The sequence below is a fragment of the Panthera tigris genome, chromosome B2, assembly GCF_018350195.1.
Source record: "Panthera tigris isolate Pti1 chromosome B2, P.tigris_Pti1_mat1.1, whole genome shotgun sequence".
Classification (NCBI taxonomy): Eukaryota; Metazoa; Chordata; class Mammalia; order Carnivora; family Felidae; genus Panthera; species Panthera tigris.
The window spans coordinates 115,443,559-115,470,267 of record NC_056664.1 but is presented as its reverse complement, the minus strand read 5'-3'; the positions used below and the strand labels follow the sequence as shown (position 1 = coordinate 115,470,267).

The 26,709-nt window shown below is 36.8% G+C and overlaps 1 pseudogene; it reads left to right on the top strand.

Annotated features, from left to right (window-relative positions):
• Nucleotides 1-17,690: 17,690 nt before the first annotated feature.
• On the top strand, nt 17,691-18,341 carry LOC122238856 (annotated as a pseudogene).
• The last annotated feature ends 8,368 nt before the right edge of the window (nt 18,342-26,709 follow it).

Here is a 26,709-nt window from a genome sequence, read left to right as displayed (position 1 = left end):
GAAGCTTAAATCATTGATTGTAGACATCTCTTCTTATATAATTTATGTAACTATTGTAGCATCCCACAAATTTGGAATTTAAAAATATTAACTTAATTCAAAATCTTTTGTGCATGACTTCTTATTTGACCTGTGTGTTATTTTGAAGTGTTTTGTTGCTATGGTCTCAATGGTTGTGTCTCCCCAAGATTCTTTGTTGAATGAAATCCTAATGCCCAAAGTGATGATATTAGAAGGTAGGGCATTTAGGAGGAGATTAGGTTATGAGGATGGGGTCTTATGAATGGAATTAGTGCTTTTATAAAAGAGACTCTAGTGGGGCGCCTGGGTGGCTCAGTAGGTTGAGCGTCTGACTTCAGCTCAGGTCATGATTTCACAGTTCGTGGGTTCGAGCTCCGCATCGGGCTCTGTGCTGACAGCTTGGAGCCTGGAGCCTGCTTTGGATTCTGTGTCTCCTTCTCTCTCTGCTCCTCTCCTGCTTATGCTCTCTCTCTCTCTCTCAAAAATAAATAAAGATTAAAAAAAATTAAAAAAAAAAAGAGGGTCTCCGGAGAGACTTCCAGAGAGACTCTCCAGAGAGTCTCTGTTCTTTTATGTAAGGACACAGCAAAAATAGGACCCCTGTGAACCAGCAAGTGGGTTCTCATCAGCTGCTAAATGTGCCAGGGCCTTGATCTTGCACTTGTCAGTCTCTAACACTGTGAGATATAAATTTATGTTTTCTATAAGTCACCCATTCTATGGTATTTTTTATCTCAGCCCAAATGGATTAAGATAGATTTTAATATCCATTTTTTCAGATCTTAATAGGTTTCTTATTGTTATTAATTTCTAATTTAATTCTCTTAGGATCAGAGAATGTATTATTTCAATACTATTAAATGTACTGAGACTTGCTTTTTATTCTATCACATGATCTATCTTAGTGAAAGTTCCATATTCAATTGAAATGATATTCTGCTATTCTTAGATAGAATACTTTATAAAAATTAAATGGAATTGGTTGACAGCAGCATTGTTCTTTATACTTATTCATTAGCTGTTTATTTGTTCTATCAATTACTAAGGGATAAATGTTGAAATCTTCAACTATAGTTTTTGATATTTGTTTCACGTTTCAGATCTTGCATTAGTTTTCTATTGCTTCATAACAAATTACCCCCACATTTAGAAGTTTAAAATACTAAGCATTTATTATCCTTTTATTACTTTGAATCAGGAATTCAGAACCGTTTATTTGGATGGTTCTCTTCATTTGGGTGGGTCTCTTGTGAGGTTACCAGCAGGACATTAGTCAAGGCTATCGTTAACTGCAGGCTGTAATAGGCTGGAATATCCACTTCCAAAAGGGTTAGCAACAGGCTTCAAATCTTTGCCATATGTGTTTCACCATAGGGCTGTTTATAATTTGGCAGTTGGCTTACCCTAAAGTATGTTGTCTGAGGGAGAGAGAGAGAGAGATAAGGAGGTACGTACGTTACCATAGTTGCAGAAGTCACACACCATCTCTTCTGACAAATTTTGTTCATTAGAAGCAGGTTAATAAGTACAGATCTTACTCACAGGATGGACAATTAGTCTCCACCTTTTGAAAATGAGATATCAAAAATGTGGGGGTATATTTTAAAAACCACCTCTTTTAGAGTTCATAGACCCAATTCCAATGTGAGCAGGGGATCCCTCACACACAACACCAAGCAAAAATTCAACTCAGTTCTGACACTGTCTACATGAAGATAGCATGAGAATCCAGAGGTTAATGGTTCAGTCCTACAAGACTTCCTCCCAAAACCCCACCACCCTTCAGATTCCAGGTGCAAACCCCAAGCTGTTACTTGTGCTTCTAAATGACTAGCTACAAATGAATTTCCAAGGATCTACTCTTCAAATGAACTTGCTATAGCAGCTCACAGAACTCAGGGAAACATGCACATTTATCAGTTCATTAAAGGATATGATAAAGGATATGAATCCACAGCCAGATAAAGAGATAGGGTAAGTTCCCAAACAAAAGATCTTCTATCTCATGGAACTTGGAGCATGGCTTGGTGGCAGGCTAGCATGTGACATGTGACATGCGTGGGTGTTCTGGTTCCCCAAGCATGGAAGTTCGTTGAAAAAGGACCAAAAAGCAGTCCTTTTGGCTTTTTATAGAGGCTTCATTACATAGTCATGATTGGCTAAGTCATTGGTTATTGACTAATTCAACCTCCAGCCAGAGGTTGCAGGTAGGGAGAATGGGACTGAAATTTCCAACCCATTTAATTACATGGTTGGTCCTCCTGGCAAACAGCCCCCACCTTTAGGTGGGCTCCAAAGGTCACCTTCATGAATAACAAGACACCTTTATTGGCCTTATCATAGGAAATGCAAAGGGTTTTAGGAGCTGTGAGCCAGGAACCATGGACAAGACCAACTATATATATAAGAAATATATATTTGGTCATTGAGATGACAAAATATATTTCTCATAAGTCACATACAATACCATAATTCTTTAAGATTTTTCTTCATGTAATATAAAATTCTGCTATTAGTATATATGCATTAGTATTGTTACGTCTTCTTCAAAATCTTATCTTTTATCACTACTAAATGTTTATTTATCTCTATTAAAGTTTTTTTCTGCTAAAATCAGTTTCCTATTGTTCATATGTCCATTCCATATTTCTGATAATTAAGATTTGTTTGACATATTTTCCACTCTTTACTTTTCAGTCTGAGTGTTTATGTGTACAGGATATCTCTTATAGCCAACATGTAACTGAATCTTGCTTTTTCATCTAGACTGATAATTTTTGTCTTCTTTTTGGAGGGTTTAGAAATACATTGTCCAGTGCAGTAATTACTAGCCACATATAGCTTTTTAAATTTAAATAAATTAAAATAAAATAAAATAAAAAATTCAGGTCTTCAGTCATGATAGCCACAGTTCAAGTGTTCAAAAGCCACTTGTGGACAATATAGACTCTATGTAGACAAGGAACATTTCTCTTGTAACTAAAAGATCTATCATACAATTCTGGTTTAGCAACTTTACACTTAATATAATTATTGATATAAACAGGTCAAGTCTACTTCTTTTACATATTTTCTATTTGTTCCATTTGTTCTTTATTCTTTTTCTTCTTTATTTTTGAATAATTACTGTTTAGTATTCTATTTTTATCTGCACTATTGTACACATACATTATATATAATATGTATACATATATATATTGTATACATATACATTGTTATAAATAACATATTATAATCAGAACATACAGGGGCTCCTGGGTGACTCAGTCAGTTAAATGTCTGACTTCAGCTCAGGTCAGGATCTCACATTCTTTGGGTTCAAGCCCTGCATTAGGCTCTGTGCTGACAGCTCAGAGTCTGGAGCCTGCTTTGGATTCTGTGTCTCCCTCTCTCTTTCTCTCTGCTCCTCTCCCATTCACTTTGTCTCTCTCTCTCTCTCTCTCTCCCCCTCAAAAATAAAATAAACATTAAAACAAATCACAGTATACATCATTATAAATGATATACACATACATGTATTGTACTTATATGAATATAATGTGAAACTTGTTATCATACTTTCACATTGTATCACTTCATATATTACATAAGAATGTTAAAATATGTTTTATTTTTCCTCTTCTGCCCTTTTACTGTTATTGTTTATATATTATTTTTCTTTATGTTATAATCCCCACAATAGTTCTTATTTTCTATAATAATAAATTATCTTTCGGTGAGAAATTATCCTAGCTTTTGTTTGATTAAAAGTTTTTACTTAGCCTTTATTCTTAATATAGAAATCTAGCTTGCCAGGTTGTTTTGTTCTGTAGCATTTTAAAGACATTTCATTGTCTTCTGGATTGCATAATTTCTGACAAGAAGTTCACAGTTTTTCTTATCTTTCTCCAGTTTTATTCTGGTTGATTTAAGATTATTGTGTAATGCTTTTCATAACAGAATATGCAAAAGGGACCCTGACCTAAAAATCATTAAGTGGTGGTGGCTTAAATCACTCCACAACATACCTGATGGTCCACTGTAACATGAGATGTTCACACCCAGATAGGTGACTCATGATTCCCAAATGCAATGAAAGCATGTGGAGTTTCAAAGCCATATTTTATTTTTGGAGGTTTCAGCTGTCTTGCTGGTGCATGGTAGGTAAATTTATTATTTTTTAAATAAAATAATTTCTGTTTGATCATGACTTCTTATCAAATGTTTTAAAATCCCCCCAAATTATTGTGTAACCCCTCATTTGCATACATTTTATTATGTGTTTTTGTGTAGATTTCTTTGATATTTATCTTGCTTTAAGGATCATTGAGTTTCTTGGACATGTCAACTTAGAGTTTTCTTAAAATTGGGGAAAGTTTAATTTCTTCAACAATCTTTTGTCTCCCCTCCTCTATTTTTCATATCAGTTCTCATTATATTTATTTTTTAAAAAAATATTTTTTCTCTCTTTACTTCCATTTGTTTTCTATTTAACAAATTACTATAGATGGGGTGACTTATAAACAACATATTATTTCTCACAGTTCTGGGGTCTGAGAAGTCTAAGAACAAGATTCTGGCAGCCTCAGTGTGTGGTAAGAATCTAATTCCTGGTTCATAGACTACATGGCAGACAGGCAAGAAAGCTCTTTGGACTCTCTTTTACAAGGACACTAATCTCATTGATGAGGACTCTACCCTTATGACCTAATCACCTCCCAAAGGCACCACTTCCAAATATTACCACATTAGGGATTAGGTTTCATCATACAAATTTGGGGGGGACATAAACATTCAGTCCGTAACACTAGGTGTATTTATCTTTTCTCCTGCCGTATCTGTTTTCAAACCTATTTAGTATATGTTTTATATATTTTTTCAAATATATAAATTCTATTAGTTTAAATTTTTATGGTTTCCTTTTCTTCATGTGTCCAATTTTAACTCTTTGAAAATATTTACAATGGGAGCTTTGAAGTTCTTACCTGCTTATTCATACATCACTGTCACTTCTATTTCTGTTATATTTTTTTCTGATTATGGATCATATTTTGCTGTTTCTTTGTGTGTCCACTAATTCTTGGCCAATTGTTAAAATTATAAAGTATGAATTTTATGCTGTCGAGTATCTGTACTTTGTTATCTTCCTTTGAATAATAATGATTTTTGTTTTATGGATTAATTGCTTCTTAACCTTGTGGCTAAGATCAAGTGTTTTTTGGATTAGCATGATCTTTTAAGTGCTACTTTTAAAGCTTTGTTAGGGAATCACTAATGTAGCCTTTACTGTAGGTTTATTTTAGCTCTCCAAGTAAAATATGACTCCTCTAGGAGTCTGAATTATAAAACTATTAAATAATATTTTTTCAACTTCAACTCCTTCATAATTCTATGATTTTCAACTTTGCATAAGAAGTTTGCTATTTAGTAAAAAATGTGGGACCTCAACATTTGAGTCTATGTGGGACCTCCACACAGATTCCTGGAGGTTTATCTCTCAAAATTACCATCCTCCAGCACTCTGATTCACAAATTTAAGTTGCCTCCCTAAACTCTGATCTCTGTCTCAACACTTCAATAAAACTTCTGTGCTTTGTTTAGGTTTTTCTCTCCCTGTACTATAGTCTGAGATACAGTCTCCAGAGAGAAAGCTGGGTCAACCACTGGAACCATCTATAGTGTTCTCTTTTCTCAGAGCATATAGATTTATACTACCTATCATCTAATATCTTAAAACAACATTTTTGTATTTCCCCAGCATTCTAGTTGTTTATATATAGTACATTTAGTATGGATTAGTCCATCGTGGCTATCAGTACCAGTCTCAAAGTTGTAATTTCAAATAATAATAAAAAAAAAAAACTAGACATATATATAATGATAATTCATCATAGTGACTTAAGAAATGTAATGAACTGGAACAATTTTGAGAATTATAGCCTGAGATTACTCTATTACTTTTCGTATTAATCATATGGCCTTTAAAATACCTCACAGTGTACTCACTTCAGCAGTACATATACTAAAATACATCGCAGTGTTTAATTTTTTTTTTCAAATTATACTTTAAAAGCTTCTCACAAGCTGTACTTTAGAAAATATGACAAAATCAAAACTAGAAAAAAAACATATTGTGGCTAATCCAATTAATCTTTTTATTAAACTATAGATTATGTTGAATTATTTATTATTGACATTATAAGTAATGGGTAAGTCTAGCACTATTTATGAACAAACTAGGGACAAATTTACCAAAATGCATTATCTAAGTAATCACAAAATACTGGATTTGCAATAAATGTGGGAGCATTTTATACTAGAAAGCAGTATTAAAGGTCAGAAAATTAAAGAGTTGATTAGCAAGGCAGAAAATTTCCTACCCCACCAAAGAAAGGGTATCTTGTGGATACAATTAAAAAAACTGACTTAAAAAGAAATGTGTAAGTGACAATAGCATAGATCTATTAAGAACAAAGTATAATTCATGATAACATTATTAATACTTATTCTAAAAAGAGAAAGAAACTTAGAAATACTGTTTTATAGTTCACCTTAGAAAAAATTAATTCAGATCACTAAAGTATATGGAAGTAAACTTCAGAGTTTTGAAAAACTCTCAATCTATTATAGGAGCAAAATAATATAGATAAGCTATTAAAAGTGAATTACATGGCGAATACATAATTTTAATGAGAATTATGTATGATTTTTAAGTAATTTCTATTTAAAAAGGACAAGATATGAAAATGTAAATTCCTGGATAATTGCCACACACAAACATGTGATCTGTGGAAAAGAGAATGGAATAAGAGAAACCAACCCCACGGGCTACTCAAAAAATACAACTCTATTATGTGGAATGTCTATAGCTCTACCTAGGAAAGGATATTGTTTAGTTGTTAAGATTTTAAGATGTAGAAATATTACAACAATTGAAATTTTAAAAATAGAAAAACATTGAAATGGAAAAAAATTTTTAATATATAGGAACAAATTAAGTCAAAAACATCTATGAAGAAAGAATTCCTATAATCCATATAAATTTATGTTTTTTTAATTAAAACTCTACAGGGAATCAGATTTTTCAAATGCAGAATTTTAGACCAAATATGAATTTTAAAATTTTGACCTAATATTAGACATTCAATTCTACTCAAAACCTCATTTAAAATAGATTAAAAGTTGGGGCGCCTGGGTGGTTTGGTTGGTTAAGCGTCTGACTTCAGCTCAGGTCATGATCTCATGGTCCGTGAGTTTGAGCCCCGCGTCGGGCTCTGTGCTGACAGCTCAGAGCCTGGAGCCTGTTTCAGATTCTGTGTCTCCCTCTCTCTGACCCTCCCCCATTCATGCTCTCTCTCTGTCTCAAAAATAAATAAACGTTAAAAAAAAAAATTTAAAATAGATTAAAAGTAGTTCAACCACTCTTTAGAGGCTGAGAAAATTGATATTTATCTGTACTTAAGAAGACACTGAGGGGCGCCTGGGTGGCTCAGTTGGTTAAGGGTCTGAGTTCAGCTCAGGTCATGATCTCATGGCCCTGCATTGCGCTCTGTGCTGACAGCTCAGACCCTGGAGCCTGCTTCAGATTCTGTGTCTCCCCTCTCTCTCTGCCCCGCCCCCATTTGTGCTCTGTCTCTCAAAAATAAACATTAAAGAAAAGTTTTAAAAAAAAGACAATAAAGAGTTCCTGAAGAGATGTTAAAAAAAAAAGACACTGAAAGGTTTTTTTTAATTTTTTTTAATATTTATTTTGGAGAGAGACAGAGCACAAGCAGGGAGGGGCAGAGAGAGAGGGAGGCACAGAATCTGAAACAGGCTCCAGGCCCTGAGCTGTCAGCACAGGGCTCAAAGTAAGGCTTTAACTCAGGGACCGTGAGATCATGACCTGAGCTGAAGTAGGTCTCTAAACAGACTCAGCCACCCACAGGCACCCCGACCCTGAAAATTCTTAAGCTGGGAAGTAACATGATCAGATCTCTGTTTTGAATAAACAGTTCTATCAGCATGGATGGTTGATTGCTGTAAGTATGATGAATATGGAAAGTAGAAGCAAAGAACCTTATAACCAGTGTCATTCATTCATTCATTCATTCATTTATTCATTCTTACAATAAATCATGATAGTATACTGTAAGCTGGAAACTAGACACTCTGGCTACTACAGAAAATACGAAGATAAGGTCCTGCTCTCATAGCACTTACATTCCAGTGGGGAAACAAATAATAAATTAGTAAAAAATTTGAAGTGAGTCATTACAAATTGTTATAGCACTTATGAAGAAAATAAACAAGGTGATAGAACAGTAACTACAAGGTGAGGTTTTCTTTAAATAGATGTCAGCAAACCCTCTCTGAGAAGGTGACACTTAAGCTGAGATGTGACAGAACACAGGACTCCAATGAATGCAGTGTCAGTAGGGAGGAGAGAAAATGTTTTGGAGATGTTTGAGAGAGTGAATTAGCAAAACTTGCTAACCAACCGGATATGGGGATTTAAGGATTATTCTAGAGTTTCAGGTTGGAGCAACTGGCTGTCTGGCAGTATTCATAACTGAGAAAAGAGATACAGGAAGACCGCCAGGTGTGAGTTAGATATGCTGAGGTAATTGCCTTTGGAAATATCCAGTTGGTTATTTTTAGTTCTTCTGAAGGCACGTCAGCTATCTCATGTAGAGACCACACGGTCAAGGGAATAGATTTCTCCATGCAGTTGAGGAATGGGTGTGGAGGGAATAATAAGACATAAATAGCCTAGAAGCAAGTGTAAGCATACAAAATAATGTACTACATGCTCGTTTGCACCATAAATTAATGAGAAGACTAAAGGAGTATTCAGCTATGAGGCCTAGACAGTGGGCTGAGCATTTGGAAAAAAAATAACGTTTAGTTAGATCTTCACTAAACGCCATACATAAAATCCCAAATGAATTTAAGTATTAAATGTAAAAAAAATTGACAATTTTAAAAAGTGGCAAATGATACAGTAAGGAAGATATATATGAATGTACTGTGGAAATAAACATGGTTGTGTTATATACCAAAAACAATCAGCCAGAAAATGAGAATCTATTCAAGCTCATTGTGAAAAATTCTATCTAGAAATCAATGTAAGAAGAAATGCACACAACTCATATGTGAAACAATATTTCCAAAACTCAGAATAACCTAAAAAGGAGACAAAAGGGTTTTAGCTTGGTCTCTTGGCAGATGAGAATTCCACCAGCGAACCACCCAGCCACGTAGCATGCCCTTGGAGAAGAATATTCAACATTATAAATAATCATTCCAAATTAATTTATAAATGTAATGCCATTCTGTAAGGAATATTTATCTTTTTTTCCCTCGCTCTCTTTTTTAACTTGTGTTTGGGGATGCCAGCCATTATTTTATGCTTGGTAGGAGGAGCCTTGTTGCCCAATACAGAAGACAAAAAACTTTCTGAAAACTGATGTGGGCAAGACTGTTAAGCATTGCCACCCAGGTGCTCCCACCATATCAGGCCTTCCAACCTGCAGGTAATGATAGAAAGAAGCAAAGACAAGTTCAATGCATTGTGGTGGCAATGGGGGCGTCACATTTGGTCAATAGTATTAATGCCAGCACTCACTCTTTCAGTTCACTCAACTGATACTGATCGAGGGCCTTCCTATATGTTAGACATTGTTTTAAGTGCTGGAGATACTGTTGTCGACAAAACAGACTAAGGTGTTTGTTTTTCTATAGCCTTAAGACTGTTATTCTGGGGAAGGAGAGCAGATAAAAATATTAACCATGATGATTATGTAGATCACCCATTAAGTAGTAATAAATGCAGCAAAGCAGGGAGATAGGCTAGGGCTGTGAATGAGCACCCGGGGTGGGCCTCAGTGAAAATGTGGCATGTGAAGAGATATTTGTCTTAGTCTTATGTCTCTAGAAATCAGACTGTAAAGGAAACATGTTTTTGCCGGCATTTTATTGGGAAATACAATCCCAGGGAAGAAGGAACACTGGGAAAATGGAGTAAAACAGAAGATGAGATAGGACAAACTAAGAGCATTATTGAGCTGGACACAGCTTTATGGCACAATGAGTGCTCAGTTATATGAGGCATGTTCAGAGACATCACATGAAACTACCCTGCATCAATATGAGGGACAAGGGAGAAGAATTTGTCCACTCTCTCCCATTCCTGTCATGTCAAACTTCATCATTTAGGAACCAGCCCCTCACACTTCTTTGTTGCACATGTGTGAATGCCGAGTAAAATGGAGAACTACTGCCAATGTCTTGAAGGTCAACTACAATAGGGAATCTCAAAACAGGAGGCAAGAGGAAGGTTATACTTGTACATTAAAGAGAGATGAGGAGGGGTGTTTGGGTGGCTCAGTCCATTGAGCGTCCAACTTCAGCTCTGCTCACGATCTCATCATTTGTGAGTTCGAACCAGGTCAGGCTCTGTGCTGACAGTTCAGAGCCTGGAGCCCGCTTTGGATTCTGTGTCTCCCTCTCTCCGCCCCTCCCCACTCATGCTCTGTCTCTCTCTCTCTCTCTTTCTCTCAAAAATAAATAAACATTAAAAAAAAGAGGGATGAGAAGTAGCAGGCACGGTGGGAACATCAATCTAAAGCAAAGCAGCTGCCACAGCAACAACTGGCTCCATGCCTACAGGCAGAGCAAGCCACTACTATAGGTAGAAAGCGGGTCGTGTGTGTGATCTGAACATGGTGGATAAATGGAAGCCAATGCCAACTCTTGAAGACGGTAAGGGACTGAAGAGGTGGGCAAAGTGGTAGGAGACAGGTTGGTAATGATAGGGCCAGATCATTTTAAAGACATTGGTTTTACTTTGAGTTAAAGGGGCAGCTACTGCTATATTACATTTTTAAAAGATGACTCTGGTTGCTGTGCTGAAAACAGACTGTCAAGGGGCACCCTCGTGGCTCAGTTGGTTAAGCGCTGACTTGATTGCAGCTCAGGCCATGATCTGGGCTCGGCACTGATGGCATGGAGCCTGCTTGGGATTCTCTCTCTCCCTTTCTCTCTGCCCCTCCCAGGCTCATGCTCTCTTTCTCTCTCTCTCTCAAAAATACATAAACAGACTTAAAAGAAAGAAAACAAATGGTCAAGAGAACATGTAGGTACAAGGTGATCACTTAGCAGGCCACTGAAGAAATCCAGAATTTGTGATGGTGGCTTGAACCAGGGGAGTAGCAGAGGAGAAAAGAAATAAAAGGTTCTGTACATATTTTAAAGATGGAACCTACAGGGGGGAGCCTGGGTGGCTCAGTTGGTTGAGCGTCTGACTTCAACTCAGATCATGAGCTCAGGGATCGTGAGTTCGAGCCCCACGTCAGGCTCTGTGCTGACAGCTCAGAGCCTGGAGCCTGCTTTGGATCCTGTGTCTCTTTCTCTCTCTGTTGCTCCCCTGCTTTCTCTCTCTCTCTCTCTCAAAAATAAATAAAGATTAAAAAAAAAACTTTTTCAAAAGATGGAGCCCACAGAGTTTCCTCACTTTACACTTTAACAAAATTAAATTTCCAGTGGATTAAGAAGCTGTTAAAACTGTTAAAAATAAAGTCATAAACACATTGGAAAGAACCATAGTTAGAGGTAGGGAAGCATTCTTAACATCCCCAAATTCAAAAGCCATAAGCAATGTCAACATTAAATAAATAAAATGATCAGATAAGCAACACAAAAGTAGAAAACACATGTTCACGTATATGAGAAAAAGTTTAGTACCTAAAATCTATAAAATATTTAGAAGTCAAGAAGAGAAAGGTGGACAATGCAACAGAAAAAAAGGGCAAACAATATGCTGAGAATATTAGCAAAACAGGAAATGCAAATAAGGATACACTTATAAAAAGGCATATAACTTTGTCGGCTTGTATGGAAACAACAATTACATGCCAGTTTTCCTCCATCAGGTTGGCAAAAAAGAAGTTGAAACATTCAAGAATTGAACAAAGCATGATATAGGGAGCTCGTACACTATCCGTGAAAGCATGTCATTGACCAATACATTGAGAAGCATAAATTGATAATATATATTAAAGTATAAAATAGCTATCATCTCACCCCAGAAAATCTACTTGATACTTATTTTAGGGAAATATTCTCATTTCACTAACAAAAGTGACCAACAAAGGACTAGATAAACCCATGTAGTATATACACCAGTAAAAGGATAAAATATATCCATATGTCCTGACAGAAATATATCTAATATATAACTTAACAAAAAAGGAAGTTGACTGAGAAATATAAAAGATGACATTTGTATGATAAAAGGGTGTGATGATAATCTAAGTAGAAGTTTTCTATGTCCCCACAGCTATGAGGGTCTAGTTACCTAATATAGTCATTATTAGATAACTCTGACATTAAAACAGTCTATTTTATTTTATTTTTTAAATTAATTTGATTTATTTATTTTGAAAGAGACAGAGACAGCATGAGTGGAGGAGGGAGAGAGAGAAAAGAGGGAGACAGAGAATCCCAAGCAGTCTCTGTACTGTCAGCATGGAACCGGATACGGGGCTTGAATACACAAACTGTGAGATCATGACCGGAACCAAACTAAGAGTTGCCACTGACTGAGCCAGGCAGGTGCCCTAAAATTGTCTCTTTTAATAGCTCAATTTTAAAATTAGTTCCAGACCCTCTTGCACTGTTGGTGGGAATGCAAACTGGTACAGCCACTCTGGAAAAGTGTGGAGGTTCCTCAAAAAATTAAAGATAGAACTACCCTATGACCAAGCAATAGCACTACTAGGAATTTACCCAAGGGATACAGAAGTGCTAATGCATAGGAGCACATGTACCCCAATGTTTATAGCAACACTTTCAACAATAGCCAAATTATGGAAAGAGCCCTAAACGTCCATCAACTGATGAAAGGATAAAATGTGGTTTATATATACAATGGAATACTACTTGGCAATGAGAAAGAATGAAATCATGCCATTCACAGCAATGTGGATGGAACTGAAAGGTATTATTCTGAGTGAAATAAATCAGTCAGAGAAGGACAGATATAATATGTTTTCACTCATATGTGGATCTTGAGAAACTTAATGAAGACCATGGGGGAAGGCAAGGGGAAAAAATAGTTACAAACAGAGAAGAAAGGAGGCAAACCACAAGAGACTCTTAAATACAGAGAACAAACTGAGGGTGGATGGGGGTTTGGGGGAGAGGCAAAATGGATGATGGGCATTGAGGAGGGCACCTGTTGGGATGAGCACTGGGTGCTGTATGTAAGCCAATTTGACAATAAATTATGTTTTAAAAAATTATTTAATTTAATTTAATTTAATAATTTAGTTTAATTTAAAATTTAAACAAATAAAATAAAATTAGTTCCTGGACTTCAGTGAAATATCTATCCTTGCATATCAAACAAAATTGTCAGTCAGTGTCTTACTGATTATTAGCTACTACTTCAAATAAGAGAATAAAAATGCAATATAAATCGATTGCAATATATAAATGAAAACCATGCAAAATTTGTAACACTGTATGAAGTCCATTAAAGTGATTTGGGGAACTGTACAAGTCACAGACCAGACTTTTCAAAATTAGCAATTTTTAATAAGAGAAGATGAAGAACCATAGTAACAAAATGAAGGCTTTAAACAAAATGGTTTTACGATCAAAATGTTTAGCAAACAGAGATTGCATACATGAGCAAAAGTGTTCTGCTTTCAGACTCTGCTACAAAAATCAAATGTGAAATAACTGATTTCATATCATGTTTTTATATAATTTTGTCAGTAAAAACTTACAGGAAAACACTCTCAATTCATTCTTTAGTAGATCCAAAATAATAGCAGGTAAAATGATACTTCTTTTTTGGATAAAAATCAGAGAAATTTCCATTTTTTAAATTTTAGTCTTATTTTCAAGATAAAATGACAAGAAATGCCTTTCCCTTCTATCTAAATGACACTTGTCTGTTTTGTAAATAATTTATATGATGTGATATTTAGTACAAATTATTCTAAATCCATAGACAAAGTGTTCAAATGTCTTGGTGCAGTTTTAAGATTTGATAACTTCAGATGTATAGATTCTACAAATCTACCCCCCAAAAACATTTGAAAGTTTATTTACTTACATTTACAGTATATGCATGTAATTTTGTGAATCATAAGTTTTTAATTTTATTCTAGTCTTTCTCATTAAAGATGGGAAACAATGACAAAAAATAATTTAATACTTATTATTAAAATTCTCAAACAAAATAAATGTAAAGAAATTCAAATAATTAAACTTTTAAATGATGTGCTTTATAAACTTGTAATACTTCTGATGTTACTAAAGCTTAAAACTACTTTCCTATATACAAAATCAATGTATAGAAATCAGTTGCATTTCTATACACCAATAATGTAGCAGCAGAAAGAGAAATCAAGAAATTAATCCCATTTACAGCTGCACCAAGACCCATAAAATACCTAGAAATAAACCTAACCCAAGATGTAAAAGATCTGTATGCTGAAAACTATAGAAAACTTATGAAAGAAATTGAAGAAGTCACAAAGAAATGGAAAAACATCCCATGCTCATGGATTGGAAGAACAAATATTGTTAAAATGTCAATACTACCCAAAGCAATCTACACATTCAATGCAATCCCAATCAAAATTGCACCGGCATTCTTCTCAAAGCTAGAACAAACAATCCTAATATTTGTATGGGAACACAAAAGACCCCAAATAGCCAAAGTAACGTTGAAAAAGAATACCAAAGCGGGAAGTATCACAGACTTTAGCCTCTTCCACAAAGTTGTAATCATCAAGACAGTATGGTATTGGCACAAAAACAGACATATAGACCAGTGGAATAGAAAAGAGAACCCAGAATTGGACCCACAAGTGTATGGCCAACTAATCTTTGACAAAACAGGGAAGAGTATCCAATGGAAACAAGACAGTCTCTTTAGCAATTGGTTCTGGGAGAACTAGACAGCAGCATGAAGAATGAAACTGGACCACTTTCTTACACAATACACAAAAATAAACTCACAATGGATGAAGGACCTAAATTTGAGACAGGAAACCATCAAACCCTAGAGAAGAAAACAGGCAACAACTTCTTTGACCTCAGCTGCAGCAATTTCTTGCTCGACATGTCTCCAAAGGCAAGGGAAATAAAAGCAAAAATGAACTATTGAGACCTCATCAAGATAAAAAGCTTCTGCACTGCAAAGGAAACAGTCAACAAAACTAAAAGGCAACCAATGGAATGGGAGAAGATATTTGCAAATGACATATTGGATAAAGGGTGAGTATCCAAAATCCATAAAGAACTTACCAAATTCAACATCAGAAAAACATATAATCCACTAAAGAAATGGGTAGAAGACATGAATAGACACTTTTCCAAAGAAGACATCCAGATGGCCAACAGACACATGAAAAGATGCTCAACATCACTTATCATCAGGGAAATACAAATCAAAACCACATTTAGATACCACCTCATACCAGTCAGAGTGGCTAAAATTAACAACTCAGGAAACAACACATGCTGGTGAGGATGTGGAGAAACGGGAACTTTCTGCACGGTTGGTGGGACTGCAAACTGGTGCAGTTGCTCTGGAAAACAGTGTAGAGGTTCCTTAAAAAAATTAAAAAGAAAACTACCCTATGACCCAGCAATAGCACTACTGGGAATTTATCCAAAGGATACAAGAGTGCTGATTCATAAGGGTACATGTACCCCAATGTTTATAGCAGCACTTACAATACCCAAATCATGGAAGGAGCCTAAATGTCATGGAAAGAGCCTAAATGTCAACTGATGAATGGATAAAGAAGATATAGTTTATATATACAATGGAATACTATGTGGCAATGAGAAAGAATGAAATCCTGCCATTTGCAACAACATGGATGGAACTGGAGGGTATTATGGTAAGTGAAATAAGTCAGTTGGAGAAAGACAGATATCATATATTTTCACTCATATGTAGAACTTGAGAAACTTAACAGAAAACCATGGGGGAAGGGAAGGGGAAAAAATAGTTTCAAACAGAGAGGGAGGTGAACCACAAGAGACTCTTAAATACAGAGAACAAACTGAGGGTTGATGGGGGGGTGGGTGGAAATGGGTAATAGGCATTGAGGAGGGCACTTTTGGGATGAGCACTGGGTGTTGTATGTAAGTGATGAATCATGGGAATCTGCCCCCAAAACCAAGAGCACACTGTATATACTGTGTGTTGGCCAACTTGACAATAAATTATATTAAAAAACAAAACAAAACTACTTACCTGTGTATGTGTACGTAGGCATATATCCTAGACCTATAATAGATAAAATAAAAGACTTTTTTTAAAGATTTTATTTTTTAAGTAATGTCTATACCCAATGTGGGGCTCAAATTCACCACCCCTAGATCAAGAGTCTCATGCTCTACTAACTGAGTCAGCCAGGACCCTGAAAATAAGACTTCTAACAGGTGTTTAAAAAAAGAAAAAGCAAGTCCTCAGAACCTACTGAAATAGACATACAGACCATGTTTCTTGAAGAAAGAATCAAATAGTAAATATACCAATTCTTCTCAAAATTAATCAATGCCAGTTAAAATCCTAGAATTATTTATTTGTTTATAGTTCATTTATTTATTTTGAGAAAGAGAGACAGAGAGAGCAAGCAGGGGAGGGGCAGAAAGAAAGGGGGTCAGAGAGAATTGTAAGCAGCCTCTATGCTGTCAGCACAGGTCCTGACACAGAGCTTGAACTCACGAACAGTGAGATCATGACCTGAGCTGAAACCAAGAGTCAGTGGTTTAACCAACTGAGCCACTCAGGTGCCCCAATCCTAGAATTGTTTATGAAATCTTAAAAGCTGAGTCTTATTAAAGAAAAAATTTATTCTGACACGTGTTAAGGATGGAAATCAAGACTTTATTCGAGATGAATTACTGCAGGGCACCTAGGTGGCTCAGTCGATTAAGCGTTCAACTCCTGATTTCAGCTCAGATCATGATCTCACAGTTCGTGAGTTCAAGCCCTGCATTGGGCTCCATGCTGACAGTGCAGAACCTGCTTGGGATTCTTTCTGCCCATCCCCTGCTCACACGCTCTCTCATTCTCTCTCTCAAGAATAAGTTAATTTTTTTTTTAATTTTTTTTTAACGTTTATTTATTTTTGAGACAGAGAGAGACAGAGCATGAACGGGGGAGGGGCAGAGAGAGAGAGGGAGACACAGAAACGGATGCAGGCTCCAGGCTCTGAGCCGTCAGCCCAGAGCCCGACGCGGGGCTCGAACCCACAGACCGCGAGATCGTGACCTGAGTTGAAGTTGGACGCTTAGCCGACTGAGCCACCCAGGCGCCCCAAGAATAAGTTAATTTAAAAAAAAAATCTTTAAAAGGGGAGATTACTGCAATGGTGGGTTTGCAGCAACTAAGAGAGCTCAGTCTCAACTCTGAATACCATAAGAACAAGTGGATTTATAGGGGCAAGGTAGTCAATGGATGGAAAATTACTAAGAGGAGATATCAAGAGAAGGCAGATTCTGGCTAAACAGACTTAACAGGATTCTTTCTGAAGGCCAGAGTGATTAGATATTGAGGTTAGACAAGGGTGGCGGTGAAGAATTTGATCAGATATCCCAGGCGATCAGATCCTAAGTATATGAGGTCTCTCTACACTGACTTAGCAGGAGTCTTGCTAAAACCCAACTCTGCAGAGATGGTGAAAGATGCCCAAGGTCAAGGCCTAGTCCAAAAGGGGGCTCAGAAGAGCCTGACCAAATCTTGGTCAAGGAAAGTGTGTTTGACACTCTAACATTCTTCCAGAAGGAAGAAAAAAAAATGGCTTACGAGAAGCCAAAACAAAATTTGATTTGAAACAAAAAAAGAAGATCCAGGACTGCGCTCGGGCCAGCAGCACACCTTTCAGCCAGCCTCCACCAGCTTCTCATATCCTAGCTAACACCCAACGTACCTTCATCACAAGCAAGCCCGACGGGATGCACTAAGGCCTGATAAGAGAGATCATTAACGTCTTCATGCAAAAGAGATTCCATATCATGAACATAATGTTCCTTTGGGTCTCTGAGGAACATCTGAAGCAGTACTATATTGATCCCATTCTTCCTGGAGCTGGTAAAGTACATGAACTAAAGCCTAGTTGTGGCCATGGTGGTGGTGGGCCTGGGTATGAAGTTGGGTGACTAATGTAGCAGATTCTCAGTCAGGGGACTTCTGTATTTAAGTTGTCAGGCACATCATTCATGGTAGTGATTCAGTAAAAAGTCCTGAAGAAGAAATCAGCCTATGGTTTAAGCCTTAACAATTGATCAACTACATGTCTTGTTCTTATGACGGTATCCATAAATAAGAGGTAGACAAAGCAGCTGTCTCCTTGGGCACAATATGATGTGCCACTGGATACAGCTCTTCATTACACTAACTTGAAGGCAACAGGATCGATGATCCTTTTCTGAACCATATTTACTTTAAAAACTTTTAGAAGCTGGGGGCTCCTAGCTGGCTCAGTTGGTGGGGCATGCAAGTCTTGATATCAGGGTTGTGAGTTCAAGTCACATGTTGGGTATAGAGATTACTTAAGAAAATGAAATATTAGGGGCACCTGGGTGGCTCAGTTAAGTGTACGACTTTGGCTCAGGTCACGATCTCACGTTTCGTGGGTTCAAGCCCCATGTCGACAGCTCAGAGCCTGGAACCAGCTTCGGAGTCTGTGTCTCCCACTGTCTCGGCCCCTCCCTCACTCACACTCTGTCTCTCTCTCTCAAAAATAAATGAATAAATGTTTTTAAAAAATTTATAAAAAAAAATAAAATCTTAATAAAAAACTTTTGGACTGGAGAAAAGAAGAAGAAAGAGAAGGGGAAGGGGAAGGGAGAGGAAAAGAAGATGAAGAACAACAACCACCACTACCACCACCAGCAGGAAAGATATTAACACTTCAGCAATGGGGAAATAAATCAATTGAATAGTGTATATTTAGGTTTACAAATATTCATGAATTAGTGGAGAAAGAATGGTACTGTGACCATTGACTATCAATTAAGAAAAAAAATGAAATTAGGTTAGTACTGCATACCTTACATAAAAATAAGTACCATATGGATTCAAATTTTAGCAAAGCACTTGAAAAAAGCACTTGAACAAAAGCACTTGAAAAGTATAAACAAAAAATATGAGAGAATATGTTAAGAGTACAGAGGTTTGAAAGTTCTTCCTGAACAAATCAGAAGGCTTAGAACCACAAGAGAAAAATTAGCAAAGTTGATCACAGAAAAGTGTTAAACTTTCGTATGAAAGAAAACACTTGTAAAGTTGAATTATCTGCAAAAGACTGTGAGAATTTTTTTTTTCAAAATGTTTAATGGGTACATGGTTTATATACATTGTTTTCAAAAAGTTCCTGTGAACCACTAACAAGAAAGCAAACAACCCCATATAAAACTAGGCAAAGAAGATGCACAGATAATTCACAAGAATAAAAATTCAAACTTTAAAAATGATGTAAAAATTATTCAACTAGTTATCTCAGAAATCTAAATGAAAGCAGTAATGAAATCTGCTTCAATTCTGATGGGTAAAAAAGTTGACCAAAAAAATTTTAAAGTAGGGACACCTGGGTGGCTCAGTCGGTCGAGCGCCTGACTTCAGCGCAGGTCATGATCTCATTAACGTGAGTTGGAGCCCGGCGTCAGGCTCTGTGCTGACAGCTCAGAGCCTGGAACTTGCTTGGATTCTGTGTCCCCCTCTCTTTCTGCCCCTCCCCCACTCATGCTCTGTCTCTCTCTCTCTCTCTCTCTCTCTCTCTCTCTCTGTCAAAAATAAATAAAACATTTAAAAAAATTTTAATAAAAAAATGAAAAAATAAGAAAATACATTTTAAAGTCAACCATCCCTAGTGCTTGTGAAAATACAAAATAATACAAGAAAACTGACATACTCTGTGGTAGTAAATTATTATCATCCTTTAGGGGAACGATTTGACAGAATCTGCACAAAGCATGCATCGCCTTTGACCCAATTATTCCACTTGCAGAAACATATGTTTCATAAACACAGTCTGTTTTACCTCAGCCCATGTTTCTTGAATGTGAATTACTCATACTCGATTCATAAATAAGGGAATAGATGCAAATAGCGCACAGAAGTTGTGCAGGTTTATACATTATTTTTTCCAGGCAACGGAAGCAGGGAAAGCATGAGCAGAAATACAACGTGAAGGAGAAAAAGAAACAGTCCAGAGCTGCACAGATGCAGTAGTATCAGGACTCCATTCAGCGCTATTTCTAGAAAATTAAAAACCAGCCTACACCCGGGTTTACCTCTCCCCTGATGGTTCGCCCTCAGTCCTCTGTCACTCACCTTATGGCAGGCTGTTCTGAAACCCAAGCCCACCCTTGTGCCACTCACCCAGCTCACAGCGCCACCTCATCTGCACACTTCTCATTCCTGTCAGCGTGTCCATTTAATGATATTTAAAAATGTTCACATCCATGGGGCACCGGGGTGGCTCAGTCGGTTGAGTGTCCAACTTTGGCTCAGGTCATGATCTCCCGTTTGTGAGTTCGAGCCCTGTAGGGCATAGTGCTGACAGCTCAGAGCCTGGAGCCTGCTTCGGATTCTGCGTCTCCTTCTCCCTCTGCCCATCCCCAGCTTGTGCTCTGTCTCTCAAAAATAAATGAATGTAAAAAAAAATTTTTTTTTTAAATGTTCACATCCATGGTACCAGCCTCCAGGCACACAGAGATCTCTCCGCTGGGAAGTCCACACAATCTCCCCAAGTAGCAATTTGTATTTGTTGGCATTCTGGTTTCAAAGGTGCATAACTATTGAGTGGCCTGCCAGAACCCTATTTTATGTCCTGGTATCTTAACTGCACTATCTTAAAGAACGTTTGGTTTTTTAGGAGCTCATAGATCGTCTTAGAGAAGAAAGCCTATACTTGAATGAGTTAGCAACAAGACACGGATACAAGGATGATCATTGCACGACTAATACACAGTAATACATAATCAGAACCTCAAGTCTATCCATCAGAAAATGGTTAGAAAAAATGTCATCAGTCCTTTCTGTACAATCCTATGCCATTATCAAAAAGAGATCTTTGGACATGAAAATTTCACCAAGATGTATTAAGTTTAAAGAGTTACTATGTAACATGTATTTTTAAATTCAAATGAGAAATATAAATTTGTATCTACCTGTACCATATTGAACCCAATCATTACATAAAAGGATGCAAAGTTAACAATGGAGGATGTTCGTGTTTTAGTATGTATGTTTCTGTACAAATGAAGACTTTTTTAAACAGTATGCAAATATTCATCAATCATTTTTGTAGTGGTTTTTAAATGACATACTTTAAAATTCAAACACTAAAATCAACAAGATAGTTTTCAGCTCTTAGGATAGACGAGGGTAAAATGGGAAAAGATTAAAAAGATGAATAGCCTTTATTAGTAAATTGCAAAAAGCAGAAATAAAATAAAACTAGAAATGCAAACTTGAAGGATATATGCAATAAATATAACTGATATAAGTCAGTATCTTCATTAACCTGGGAGCACATCAAAAACTCCATGTAGTTTTCTGAAAATATAGATGACAGTCCCACCCCCAGAAACCCCACTTCAACAGGGAGAGGAGGAATATGAAGACTGGATAGAATAACAAGGTGTTGAAGAGCAGTTAGTCTGCAGCAGTGAGCAAAGTGTGGGCGTGGTGAGAAGGGGGGGTAGACAGTCAGGGTGTGAAGAAGAGCAATGCTTTCCTTGCCTGAGTTCCGAATCAACTAAAAGATGATGGAAGTCAGAGGAGAAATGGAAAAGCAGTATACGTGACAGCACCATTGCTGAGAACATTGCTTAATCATGTAACTGTGACAACTTCTTAATACCAACCCCAGAGCTAGACACTTATCCCACTTACAGTCAACTCTCGGGAACTACAAACACCCCCCCCCACCCCTACGGAGCCCACCCAAGTCAAATTTATTTATGAGGTGAACAACCTGAACAGACAGGCAAGTACCAAGAATAGAAAAGCCTTAGCTTCAGTTGCCCGATTTCCTCTCCCCATTTCATCGATCAGATAATTCACTCCTCCTTCCATGGAGGAGCGGGAGTGAGGACTGGAAGTGGCAGGAGTGTTAGTAATCCATGTCCCTCATGTGGGAACAAGATAGCAAGTGAGGGGCGCCTGGGTGGCTCAATCTGTTAAGTGTCCAACTCTTGATTTAGGCTCAGGTCATGATCTTACAGTTTTGGGTTCAAGCCCCGCATCGGGCTCTGCACTGATGGCCTAGAGCCTTCTTGAGACTCTCTCTCTCCTTCTCTCTCTCTCTTTGTCCCTCCCTTGCATGTGCTCTGTCTCCCTCAACGTAAATAAATTTTTAAAAAAGGGCAAGTGAAAGGGGGGTCTACCCCTTCTTGCAGAGAGTCCAAGAGAAAGTGGATATTTAAATGTATAATTAAGGGAAATCTACCACAGAAGAGATGAAAAATTTTCAAAGACTAATCAATTCACATTTATATATATATGTACATATACACACAATTTATACATAACATAAATTATAAAGCATACTGTAAAACCATTTCTACCATTAAAATTTTTTTTAATGTTTATTTTTGAGAAAGACAGAGTATGAGTGGGGAAGGGGCAGAGAAAGAGGGAGACACAGAATCTGAAGCAGGCTCCAGGCTCTGTACTGTCAGCACAGAGCCTGATGCAGGCCTTGAACCCATGAACCACAGGATCATGACCTGAGCCGAAGTCAGATGCTTAACTGACTGAGCCACCCAGGTGCCCCCCATTTCTACCATGTTGGAGAAAATGTGTTCTTTTCACTTTTTTTTTTTTTAATATAACTGCTACAGCAGATAAACTTAACACCCTTATATGAAATGTAAAATGCACCATTAACCTTGACTTCCATTTTAAGAATATAGAATGTTCCCTGAGTCAGTACTCCTCTGAAGAAGAAAAATAGGGTTGAAATTTATATCTTAAGTGTCAAATAATATCCTTTGTAATCCAAACTTCCCACCAACCTATTTTACCTTATATCCTATCATAATTTGAGATCAAAATGTTTCCATGACCTACATGCAGGCAAAAATTATACGAAGGGATACACAAAGAATGACAGAGTACTTATACATTCATTATAACTAGTGTAGTACTATAGAGCTTTTCAACTGAAAGAACACATATCAAAAAGGATAACGTGAAACCAAATGATGTGACGGACTCTTGTAATTTTTAGTACACAAATGCCCTTACCAAATTCGAGCACCTCTGTTCTTTTCAGGACACACACCCTCAAAATGTCTTAACCAGAGTAGCTTGGGAAGAGCTAGAGATGATACTTGGTCTAAAAAAATCAATTTTAACTTTTTTATTTCTTATTTGATCATTTTTCCCGCTTCCCACACTAGAGAGACGACCAACTTAACACAACTAAAATTCTTTTCCCCTTGCACATTTCCAGTGTGGTCCTGCAGGGATTTCACAAGGCTTCTTTTGGTTATATTTGTGATAAGCACTGCAAAGGATATTCGCTGGCCCTGCCAGTGGGGGGTTTGCACCTCGTCGCTATGTGAAGCTCAGGCTTGCTGTGTGACTTGCTTTGGTCCGTGAGATAAGAAAGAGGGTATCTGTCACCCTGCTTGCTTCACCATGCTCTCCCCCCACTCTGTCATGAGGACTAGCAGCAATGTTCCAGATAAGCCAGTACTCATAGACCTAGGGCTCAGAGTGACGTGTAGTAGAAGTGAGATATAAACATTTGCTGTTATAAGACCTCGGGAGTTTAAAGTTGTTATCAACTCTGTTAGAACATGCCCATCCCTACAAATACCAAGAATCATCAAAAGAGAGGAAAGGAAATGCCTTTGGTCTGCTTTCCTCTTCTGTATTAAAAGTAAAAGTCACTGGTTCTAAAAATGCATCCCTAAGTGTGTGAATTGACTGATTAAAACAGAAAAATGATCCACTGCTCTAGTAATACATAGACTTTATCCCTTACCATCTTTATTTCTGTAAAAACTGGTAACTATTCACTAACTATGAAAATTTTATTTTAGTCCTGCCTTTAGTCTTCAAAAGCTATCATCTGATATCTGCTCTGGATTTAGGTGACTGGCCATTTGTTAAAAGAAAACCAAATTGTACCAACTTTTCCCCCACTAGGAGAAAAACACATTATTTTTTCATTCCTGAATCATATAATCTTCTGTTTACTTTTAGTGTGAATAAGCATACCTTAAATTAATAAGAGAATGAATACTGATGGTGCTTTTAGAAAACTATGTCGTTTTCATACGAAAAATACTAACCTTAACATTTTCTTAGGCAAAGAAGTTTACAGCCTACTAAAAAGAACTTGACGCTTTCAATTAAACTAACGTTGAAGAGTCTCCACCACCTTTATTTGAATTGCACTTCTGTTGCTGGAGACAAGCTGCCAAATGTGTCTAGAATTGATTAATAAGGAGAATAATTGCCTCCTACTAATTTTAATCTTTTGTACAGCTTTGCCTCTCATGGGATAAACATGAGGACTATATGGCTTTATCATCAAATCTGAATCTAACCATCCCCTTGCCAGCAGCCAATGAGCTGTAAACATAAATTAAACTAGATTGAGGATTATATTGCTTGGCTGTTTGAAAATTTATATTACTGCAAAGCATGCGAGCAAAGAGTAGCAGATGGGCAATACTGAGAAAAATTTTCTTTCTGGATATTGCCCATCTGTTTTCCTTTTTGCATTTCTACTTCAAACTATTCTAGACATAGTCATTTTTCCTTCTTTCTTTGTGTGTGTGTGTGTGGTTTCATAAATTAGTTACCCAAATTTTCCATGGACAAACAAGTAAAACAAGTAATGTAGATTGGATGATTTCAATATAAGCAATAATAATAATAATGACTAATTTATATTACGTATTTATTACACCCTGTCACTCTCCCAAAGCTCTGTGAAACAAAAGATAACTTTTTTCTCATTTTAACATGGACATAGAAAATCTCTTATTTACAGGCTTAAGCCAAGAATTTTGAAATTTGAGCAAACCATCCATTTTTAAGATTTAAGATTCATGCATTTAGAAAACAAAAAATTCTCACACTCCTTGAAATTCCCTTCATACTCTACTGTAACAGCCATTGGTCTCTCACAGCCTTGCTTTGAATTGTTACTTTATGGTAGATGACTCCAGGGGATAATTTAATTAGTGGTTCAGTACCACATGCCATTGGCTACCAAGGTTCTATCCTTTCATATTTGCTCGATTTTTTTCTGCCTTTAGGCCAGTTAACAAATCCCAGACTTTGTAACATGCCTGTGCTCAGGTGCTCCTCCCCTCCCTGACCATTTTCCTTTAGGCTTGTTGACTGCAAAAGTTTCTGGTCCTAATTCTATATTAGTCAAGGATCTTCACTGAAAGCAACAAAATGACACTGAAGATAAAAGAATGTTTCAAAAGGTATTTCAGCGGGGGTTGGAGAACCAGGCAGAGGCCACACAAACCAGAACAGCAGCCAAATCAAACCCTACGAGTTAGCCACTTGCACTGCTATTGCCACTGCTGGATGTTCAAAGCCATAGAAAGCACCACTAACAATTCTGGAGGTCACTGTCAAAGCTCCTGCTACTGCTGCCTCTCCTGGTTATTGCTCCTGTAGTTGTCTCTGCCTTCCACCAAACAGATGGACTTCTCTGTATATTTCTTTGCATCATTATCCCAAAACTCAAAGTATAGGCTACATGCATTTGGTTTCCAAGCCTAAGTGCACGGAAAAGAGGCGAGACACGCAGGCATCGAAGATACCTGCCATTTAAATTTCTTTACAGGAAAGTCAACTCTGTTCCCCCAAGGGCTTTTAGGTAGGGAATTTCCTGTTTATAGGACAATGGTCTGTATAATGGATAGCTTAAACAAACAAACAGAAAGGCAAATACTCAATATAAATTCAATATAAACGTCAAATTCCTGTTAATGTCAGGCATTGTTTTATGAGCTTTCTATCTTTTAATTCATTAAATTCTTATATTTTCCCCATTTTTGGAGAAGTAACTAAAACACAATGAGGTTAAATAGATTCTCTGAGGTCACAGATAATAAGTGGCAGAAAAAATTATATTTCAGGTCTGTCAGATACCAAATCCATCCTCTTACTATTATGGGCATTGTTTATAGTTGCATAATTAACTTCTCACAAGTCCAGAGTGTATAGTAATTTTGACATTGAATATTGCTTATCTTTTTGAGAAAACTGATAAAGTGCTAAGGAAATGTCAAATGAAAGAAGAATGTAACATTATGATTGAATTTTAAACCAGACTCATTAGATTAAGACTTTTGCCATAGGCCTAAAATTTCTTAGGATTGTGAAATTGGGTCAGAAGACTATAGTTATAAAATTACACTTTACTTTAGAATATATCGTAAACCTCAGAGTAGAAATAAGCAGACATTTTTTGTTTCTGCTTTGGGACAATGACTCAATATCCCACTTTCTGGATAGCAAAGATAATAAAGAAAGTGATATTGCCAGAGGTACTTTTCTCTTTACTGGACATAAAATAGTAAAATGATAGATTCTGACATTGATAACAACTACACTTCATAAAGCAATGCTATTCTCAAGGCTTAAATAATTTATTTAACTGAATTTTTAGGAGTATTTTCGTATTTTAGGTCAATGGTATTATT